The following is a 10,585-nucleotide window of genomic DNA, read 5'->3' on the forward strand; positions in this document are numbered from 1 at the left end:
AAAAAGAAGAACAGAATAACAGCAAAAGTAGTAGAAGACAGGAAATAATTAAAATCAGAGCTGAAATCAATGAAATGAAACAAAAGAAACTATTCAAAAAATTGACAAAACAAAAAGTTGGTTCTTTGAGAAAGTAAACAAAATAGACAAACCCTTAGCCACACTAACAAAGAGAAGGAGAGAGGAGACTCAAATTACTAAAATACATGATGCAAAAGGAAATATCACGACAGACACCACTGAGATACATAACATAATGAGAAGCTACTTTGAAAATCTGTATTCCAACAAAATAGAAACTACCAAAGATATTGACAAATTTCTAGAGATATATGCTCCTCCCAAACTGAACCAGGAGGACATGCACAATTTAAACATATCAATATCAAGCAATGGAATAGAAGAAGTCATTAAAAACCTACCATCCAAGAAAAGTCCAGGACCAGATGGATTCTCAACCGAGTTCTACAAGACCTTCAAAGAAGAACACATTCCAATACTTCTCAAAGTATTCCAGGAAATAGAAAAGGAGGGTACCCTACCAAACTCATTCTATGAAGCTAATATCACCCTCATACCCAAACCAGGCAAAGACACATCAAGAAAAGAAAATTTTAGACCAATATCCTTGATGAATATAGATGCAAAGATCCTTAACAAAATATTGGCAAACCGTATCCAAAAACATGTTAAAAATCATGCACCACGATCAAGTGGGGTTCATCCCTGGAATGCAAGGATGGTTTAACATCTGTAAATCAATAAATGTCATCCATCATGTCAATAGACTTAAGGATAAGAATCATATTGTTATTTCAATTGATGCAGAAAAAGCATTCGACAGAATACAACACCCCTTCATGCTCAAAACACTAGAAAATATAGGGATAGTAGGAACATACCTGAACATGGTAAAGACTATTTATGTTAAGTCCATGGCCAACATCATTCTTAATGGAGAAAAACTGAAACCATTCTCTTTAAAAACAGGAGCAAGACAGGGATGTCCTTTTTCACCACTTCTATTCAACATTGTCCTCGAAACTCTAGCCAGAGCAATTAGACAGGCTAAAGAAAGTAAAGGGATATGAATAGGAAAAGAGGAACTTAAGCTGTCACTATTTGCTGATGACATGATTCTATATTTAGAGGATCCAAAAATCTTCTCCAGAAAACTTCTAGACCTCATCAATGAATTCAACAAAATACCAGGCTATAAAATCAACACACATAAATCTAAAGCATTTTTATATGCAAGCAATGTAACAGCTGAAAGGGAAATGAGGAAAACAACTCCATTTGCAATAGCCTCAAAAAAAAATAAAATACTTGGGAATCAATCTAACCAAAGAGGTAAAAGATCTCTACAATGAAAACTACAAAACATTTAAGAGAGAAGTTGAGGAAGACCTTAGAAGATGGAAAGATTTCCCATGTTCTCAGATAGGAAGAATTAATATTGTCAAAATGGTCATACTACCAAAAGTGCTATACAGATTTGATGCAATCCCAATTAAATCTCAATGATGCACCTTACAGAAATAGAGCAAGCAATCATGAAACTCATCCGGAAGAATAAGAAACCCAGAATAGCTAAAGCAATCCTTAGCAGGAAGAATGAAACAGGGGTTATCACAATACCAAACTTCAACTATACTACAAAGCAATAGTAACAAAAATGGCATGGTATTGGCACCAAAATAGACAGGCAGATCAATGGTACAGAATAGAGGACACAGACACAAACCCAAATAAATACAATTTTCTCATACTAGACAAAGGTGCCAAAAATGTGCAATGGAGAAAAGATAGCCTCTTCAACAAATGGTGCTGGGAAAACTGGAAATCCATAAGCAACAGAATGAAATTAAACCTCTATCTCTCACCCTACACAAAAATCAACTCACAATGGATCAAGGACCTTGAAATCAGACCAGAGACCCTGCATCTTATAGAAGAAATAGGACGTCCAAATCTTCAACTTGTTGGCTTAGGATCAGACTTCCTTAACAGGACTCCCATAGCATAAGAAATAAAAGCAAGAATCAATAACTGGGATAGATTCAAACTAAAAAGCTTTCTCTCAGCAAAGGAAACTATCAGCAATGTGAAGAAAGAGCCTACAGAGTGGGAGAAAATCTTTGCCAATCATACTTCAGATAGAGCACTAATTTCCAGAATCTATAAAGAACTCAAAAAACTCTACAGCAAGAATACAAATAGCCCAATCAAAAAATGGGCTAAGGATATGAACAGACACTTCACAGAAGAAGATCTACAAGCAATCAACAAACATATGAAAAAATGTTCACCATCTTTAGTAATAAAAGAAATGCAAATCAAAACTACACTAAGATTCCATCTCACCACAATTAGAATGGTGATTATCAAGAATACAAGCAACAATAGGTTTTGGTGAGGATGTGGGGAAAAAGGTACACTCGTACATTTCTGGTGGGCTTGCAAATTAGTGCAGCCACTCTGGAAAGCAGTGTGGAGATTCCTTAGAAAACTTGGAATGGAACTACCATTTGACCCAGCTATCCCACTCCTTGGCCTATACCCAAAGGACTTAAAATCAGCATACTACAGAGATACAGCCACACCAATGTTCATAGCTGCTCAATTCACAATAGCCAGACTATGGAACCAACCTAGATGCCCCTCAATTGATGAATGGATAGTGAAACTGTGGTATATATATACAATGGAATATTAGCCATAAAGAATGATAAAATTATGGCATTTGCAGGCAAATGGATGAAATTGGAGAATATCATGCTAAGTGAGATAAGCCAATCTCAAAAATCCAAAGGACAAATGATGTCGCTGATAAGTGGATGATGACACCTAATGGGCGGTGTGAGGGGTTAGTGTTAGGGTTAGAGTTACAGTTAGGGAGGTGGGCAAGAATGGAGGAAGGAAGGACCGTATAGAGGGAAAAGAGGGGTAGGAGGGTTGGGGGGAAGGGAAAAAGTAACAGAATGAATCAAACATTACCCTATGTAAATCTATGATTACACAAATGGTATCCCTTTTCTCCGTGTACAAACAGAGAAACAACATGTATCCCATTTGTTTACAATAAAAAAAAATTGTTCATAGCTGCTCAATTCACAATAGCCAGACTGTGGAACCAACCTAGATGCCCGTTCAATTGATGAGTGGATAAAAAAACTGTGATATATATATATAGAATGGAATATTACTCAGGTATAAAGAATAATAAAATTATGGCATTTGCAGGCAAATGGATGAAATTGGAGAATGTCATGCTAAGTGAGATAAGCCAATCTCAAAAATCCAAAGGACGAATGATTTCACTGATAAGTGGATGATGACACATAATGGGGGGTGGGAGGGGGGCAAGAATGGAGGGACTCTATAGTGGGAAAAGAGGGGTGGGAGGGGTGGGGGAAGGAAACAATAACAGAATGATTCAATCATCATTACCCTATGTAAATGTATGATTACACAAATGGTATGCTGTTACTCCACGTACAAACAGAAACAACATGTATCCCATTTGTTCACAATAAAATAAATTTAAAAATAATAAATAAATAAATAAATATTTAAAAAAATAAAAATAAAAATAAATAAAGAGATAGAGATCCTGAGAAAAATAAACAAACAGAAATCCTTGAATTCATGAAAACAGTAAACCAAATTAAAAAGTCAATAGAAAGCATAACCAACAGACTCAATCACTTGGAAGACAAAACCTCAGACAATGAAGACAAAATATTTAACCTTGAAAGCAAAGTTGGCCAAACAGAAAAGATGGTATGAAATCATGAACAGAACCTCCAAGAAATATGGGCTATCATAAAAAGACCATATTTAAGAATTATTGGGATTAAGGAAGACACAGAGATACAAACCAAAGGAATTAATAATCTATTCAATGAAATAATATCAGAAAATTTTCCATATCTGAAAAATAAAATGGAAAATCAAATACAAGAGATTTACAGGGCACCAAATGTACAAAATTACAATACAGACACACCAAGGCACATTGTAATGAAAATACCGAGCACACAAAATAAAGACAGAATTTTAAAGACTACAAGAGAAAAGCATCAGATTACATATAGGGGGAAACCAATACAGATATGAGCGGATTTCTTAACCCAGACCCTAAAAACTAGAAGGGCCTGGGACACCATATTTCAAGCTCTGAAAGAAAATGGATGCCAACCTAGAATTTTTACCCAGCAAACCTTACCTTCAGATTTGGTGACAAAATAAAATCCTTTCATGCTAAACAAAAGTTAAAAGAATTTACAAATAGGAAGACTGCAGTACAGAACATTCTCTGAAAAATATTCCATGAGAAAGAAATGAAAAACAACAATGTAAGTCAGCAAAGGGAGAAACTATCCTAAAGGAATAGCCAATTAAAGGAGATTCCAAGTCAACTTAAAAAGCAAAAATAAGCCAAAATGATCGGGAATACTATTCATATCTCAATAATAACCCTCAATGTTAATGGCCTAAACTCTTCAATCAGAAGACATAGACTGGTAGACTGGATTTTTTAAAAGGACCCACAATACACTGCCTTCAAAAAACTCATCTCATAGAAAATACATCCACAGACTAAAGGTGAAAGGATGGGAAAAAATATCACACACACAGACACAGAAAAAAGCAGGGGTTTCCATCCTCATATCAGATAAAGCAGACTTCAAACCAAAGTTAGTCAGAAGGGATAAAGAAGGACATTTCATACTGTGTAAGGGAAGCACAAATCAGCAAAACATAATGATCACTAATATTTATGCCCCAAACAATGGCACATCCATGTATGTCAAATAAATCCTTCTCAATTCTTGGAACCAAATAGACCACAACACATAGTAGGTGACTTTAACACACTTCTCTTCCCACTGGATAGATCTTCCAAACAAAAAATGAACAAAGAAATCATAGAACTCAATAACACAATCAATAATTTAGACTTAACAGACATATGTGCAATATTCCATCCATCAATGAGTGAATACACTTTCTTTTCAGCAGCACATGAATCCTTCTCTAAAATAGACCATATGTTATGCCACAGAGCTACTCTTAGCAAATACAAAAAAATAGAGATACTACCCTGCATTCCATCAGATCGTAATGGAATAAAATTAGAAATCAATGATAAAATAAAAAACAGAAACTACTCCAACACCCACAGACTAAATAATATGCTATTTAATGATGCATGGATAGCAGAAGACATCAGGAAGGAAATAAAACATTCTTAGAGGTAAACAAGAACAACGACGCAACATATCAAAATCTCTATGATATTATGAAAGCAGGACAAGAGGAAAATTCATTGCATTGAGTGCATTCAATAAAAGAAGAAAAAGTCAACAAATAAATGACCTAACATGATGGCTCAAAACCATAGAAAAGAAGAACAGATGAACACCAGAAATAGTAGAACACAGGAAATAATTAAAATCAGAGGTGAAATCAATGAAATTGAAACAAAAGAAACAATTCAAAAAATTGACAAAACAAAAAGTCAGTTCTTTGAAAAAAAAAATTGATAAACCCTTAGCCATACTAAAAAAAAGGAGAGAAAAAACTCAAATTATTAAAATTTGTAAAGAAAAAGGAAATATCATGACAGACACTATTGAAATACAAAACATAATTAGAAGCTATTTTGAAAATCTATACTCCAACAAAATAGAAAATCTCGAAGACATAGACAGGTTTCTAGAGACATATGATCCATTCAAACTGAATCAGGAGGACATACGCAATTTAAATAGATCAATTTCAAGCAATGAATTAGAAGAAGCCATCAACAGCCTACAAGCAAGAAAAGTCCCGGACCAGACGGATTCTCAGCAGAGTTCTACAAGACCATCAAAGAAGAGCTCATTTCTGTGCTCAATTCAGCAGCACATATACTAAAATTGGAACGATTTTAGTATATGAGAAGATTAGTATTAGTATATATTAGATTTAGTATATAGAGAAGATTAGCATGGCCCCTGCACAAGGATGACACACAAATTCGTGAAGCCTTCCATATTTTTGAAGACTTAAAAAAAAATTTTTTTTAAGAAAATAACTTAGATCTAGAGTACACTCTGGGGCAGGTGTAACATTTAATTAGATATGAGAACCATTTTTTTAAGTTGCTACATTTAATAACAGATTTTAAGATCCTTGCTTTAGAAAGGATCTATGGACTGGGGGATTCACTTGGTGGTAGAACACTTGCCTGCCATGCTTGTGGCCCTGGGTTCCGACTCCAGCACCATAAAATATACAGAAAGCATCTTATACCTTTACAGTTGGAAAAAACCATAAATGTCCTGTGGTGGCAAACGTATACTTGCATTTTTCTCATAAAAATGTCGGAACCTGGAGAACATTGCCAGACTGAAAGCCTGGGAGCAAAGGAAACTGAAAATGGCCCTTCAGCTATGCTAGGTCTATAATGGGAAGTGTCACACTTCGATATTTCTGTTATGGGTGCCTCTTTACATCTGTGACCTGGACAGTTTTGCTCTTTGTTTACTTTAACTTCAGTGAAGTGACTCAGCCACTTAAGAATGTGCCCATCAAGGGGTCTGGGCCCCACGGACCATTTCCCAAAAAATTCTACCCCCATTTCACGAGAGGTCCAAGTCGGGTATTAGAGCCACAGTTCAAAGCAAACAGAATTGGCGATGTGCTGGGTAATCGCATTGAAGATCCAGAAAAAGGCCACCCAAAATTCTCTTCTGAATTTGTAGAGACATGTTTAAGTAGCTCTAAGATGGCAGCTGGCATTGGGTCAAGAGGTGGCGCACAATTAGTGTTAACATGGCGTGATCTCTCATGACCTTTTGCCTGATTGGTTGATGTCTCTTCAGTGCTCATGGTCAACATATGTTCCTCATTCTTTCTTAATTGGTACCATGGCTGTGTGCTCCTATCATGCTACTTAATCCTAAGCTGATTGGCTGCCTTAGTGGATATAAGACATTCCCTTCCTCTAAGAAGCAAGAAAGCAAAATAAGAAAGCAATCAGAGAAAAATAAAGAAGTTGTTCATTCCCAGTCCGCCTCCAATTCCTTCCCGCAGTCTCATTGCTGCTGGCGGCAACGGAATTGGGTATGATTTTCAGTGAGCATGATCAGGAGCTGAGAGACTTGGGCTATCAGAAGCATGCCTTTAACATGCTCATTTCCAACCGCCTGGGCTACCACAGAGATGTGCCTGACAGCAGGGACGCTGCATGTAAAGAAAAGTCTTACCCAGTTGACCTGCCAATCGCTAGTGTTGTCATTTGTTTCTACAATGAAGCTTTTTCTGCCTTGCTCCGGACAGTGCACAGTGTGGTGGACCCATGCCAACACACCTTCTGCATGAAATCATCCTCATGGACGATGACAGCGACTTTGATGATTTAAAAGGAGAATTAGATGACTGTGTTCAGAAATACCTCCCTGGAAAAATTAAAGTCATAAGAAAAATAAAGCATGAGGGACTGATTCGAGGACGGATGTCCGGTGCAGCACAGGCCACAGGAGAAGTGCTTGTGTTCCTGGACAGCCACTGTGAAGTCAATGTGATGTGGCTGCAGCCCTTGCTGGCTGTCATCCGCGGGGACCCGCACACTGTGGTTTGCCTGGTGATTGACATCATCAGCGCAGACACACTCGCTTACAGCTTGTCCCTGGTGGTGCGTGGAGGGTTCAACTGGGACCTGCATTTCAAGTGGGATCTGATCCCCATTGCTGAACTGGGCGGGGCAGACAGAGCCACTGCTGCCAATAAGGTCGCCTACAATGGCAGGAGGATTGTTTGCCATGAACAGACAGTACTTCAATGAGCTTGGACAGTATGACAGTGGCACGGATATCTGGGGAGGAGAAAATTTGGAAATATCATTTCGGATCTAGATGTGTGGCGGCAAGTTCTTCATCATCCCTTGCTCCAGAGTAGGACACATTTTCCGAAAAACCCCTACGGGTCTCCTGAAGGCCAGGACACCATGATGGACAACTCTCTGCGGCTGGCACACGTCTGGCTGGACGAGTACAAGGAGCAGTACTTCTCATTAAGACCTGATCTGAGGACCAGAAGCTATGGAAATATCAGCGAGCACGTGCAGCTGAGGAAGAAGTTGGGCTGTCAGTAATTCAGATGCTCTATCACTTCGAGACCAATAAATGTCTGGTGGCCCAGGGTCACCCAAGCCAGAAGGGCGGCCTGGTTGTGCTTAAGGCCTGTGACTACCGGGACCCGACTCAGATCTGGATTTATAATGAAGAGCACGAATTGGTTTTAAGTAACCTCCTTTGTCTAGACCTGTCAGAAACTCGCTCATCAGACCCACCACGACTCATGAAGTGCCATGGGTCAGGCGGATCCCAGTAGTGGACCTTTGGGAAAAACAACTGACTGTACCAGGTGTGGGTTGGACAGTGCCTGAGCGTGGTGGATCCCCTGGGTCAGAAAGGCTCTGTTGCCATGGCGATCTGTGATGGCTCCTCCTCATAGCGGTGGCACCTGGAAGGGTGAGGTGGCGCCATGTCAGTCTCTGCCAGGCCAGCCCTGTGGTCCTGCTGGTGGAAGGCAGCCATCTGCAGGTGACCAGGAGTTTCCACTGAGACATCGAGGCCCCTCTGTTGCACTTGGAGGACCCACAGGGCGGAGCCCAGTGGGTGGCCATTCTGTTTCTGTGATCCGTGCTTCAACCCCTTGGTGATGGAACTTGTCATGATTTCCCTTCTTACAGGACCTCATTCTGTTATCATTTAATACATTCTAAATCGTTTGAAGAAGCTGGTTGAATCCACAATTACTTTTAACTTCAGAAGACATTTATAATATTTAAGAGGCAGTCAACTATTATAAATTATTTTGATGACATATGACACTGTCCCCATTTAAAATAAAGGATCTTTTCAATTATTTTTTTAAAAAAGCTCATTTCAATACTCCTTAAAGTATTCCATGAAATAGAAAAGAAGGGAACACTTCCAAACTCATTCTATGAAGCTAATATGACTCTGATACTAAAGTCAGAAAAAGATACATCAAAAGAAAACTTCAGACCAATATCTCTAGTGAACATAGAGCAAAAATTCTTAACAAAATTCTAGCAAATTGCATACAAAAACATAATAAAAAGATAGTGTACCACAATCAAGTGGGTTTCATCTGGAAAGTTTGGTTCAACATCCAGAAATCAATAAATATAACTCACCACATCAGTAGACTTAAAGATAAAAATCATATGATTATTTCAATATATGCAGAAAAGCATTTAATAAAACATAGTACCTCTTCATGCTCAAAATCCTAGAAAAAATAGGGATAGTAGAAACATACCTCAACATTGTCAAGGCTATCTATGATAAGCCCATGGACAACATCAAAAATGGAGGAAAACTGAAACCATTCTCTCTAAAAACTGGAACAAGGCAGGGATGCCCTCTTTAACTACTTCTATTCAACATTGTACTTGAAATTCTAGTCAGAGCAATTAGACAGACCAAAGAAATTAAAGGAATACAAATAGGAAAAGAAGAACTCAAATTATCCCTATTTGCTGACAACATGAGTCTATATTTATAGGGGCCGAAAAATTCCACCAGAACACTTCTAGAACTAATAAATGAATTCAACAAAGGAGCAAGAGATAAAAAAAATCAATACTCATAAATATAATGCATTTCTATTCATAAGTGATAAAATCTCTGAAAGAGAAATTAGGAAAACCACCACATTCACAATAGCCTCAACAAATAAAATACCTGAGTATCAATCTAACAAAAGAGGTGAAAGACCTCTACAATGAGAACTACAGAACACTAAAGAAAGAAATTAAAGAAAACCTTAGAATATGGAAAGATCTCCCATGTTCTTGAGTAGGCAGAATTAATAATGTCAAAATGGTCATACTACCGAAAGCACTACAAATTCAGTGCAATTCCAATTAAAATACCAATGACATACCTCATGAAATTCATTTAGAAGAATGAGAGACCCAGAATAGCCAAAGCAATTCCTAGCAGGAAGAAGGAAGCAGGAGGTATCACAATACCAGAACTTCAACTATACTACAGAACAATAGTAACAAAACCAGCATGGTATGGGCACCAAAATAGACACGTAAACCAATGGTACAGAATAGAAGACACAGAGACAAACCCACATAAATACAATTATCTCATACTAGACAAAGGAGTCAAAAACATACAATTGAGAAAAGATAGCCTGTTCAAAAAATGGAGCTGGGAAAACTGGAAATCCATATACAGCAAAATGAAATTAAACCCCTATTTCTCACTCTGCACAAAACTCTACTCAAAATGGATCAAGGAACTAGGAATTAGACCCAAGAAATTGCACCTAATAGAAGAAAAAGTAGGCCCAAATCTTCATCATGTTGGCTTAGGACCAGACTTCCTTAACATGACCCCCAAAGCAAAAGAAATAAAAGCAGGAATCAATAAACTTGATAGATTCAAACTAAAAAGCTTTTTCTCAGCAAAGGAAACAATCAACAATGTGAAGAGAGAGCCTACAGAGTGGGAGAAAATCTTTACCACACACACTTTGGATACAGCAT

General features: G+C 37.8%; 2 pseudogenes; both read left to right on the forward strand.

Annotated features, from left to right (window-relative positions):
• Nucleotides 1-5,953: 5,953 nt before the first annotated feature.
• On the forward strand, nt 5,954-6,050 carry LOC124962537 (uncharacterized; annotated as a pseudogene).
• Nucleotides 6,051-6,457: 407 nt separating this feature from the next.
• On the forward strand, nt 6,458-8,529 carry LOC124962279 (polypeptide N-acetylgalactosaminyltransferase 11-like; annotated as a pseudogene).
• The last annotated feature ends 2,056 nt before the right edge of the window (nt 8,530-10,585 follow it).

The sequence above is a fragment of the Sciurus carolinensis genome, chromosome 12, assembly GCF_902686445.1.
Source record: "Sciurus carolinensis chromosome 12, mSciCar1.2, whole genome shotgun sequence".
In the NCBI taxonomy this organism is placed as follows: domain Eukaryota; kingdom Metazoa; phylum Chordata; class Mammalia; order Rodentia; family Sciuridae; genus Sciurus; species Sciurus carolinensis.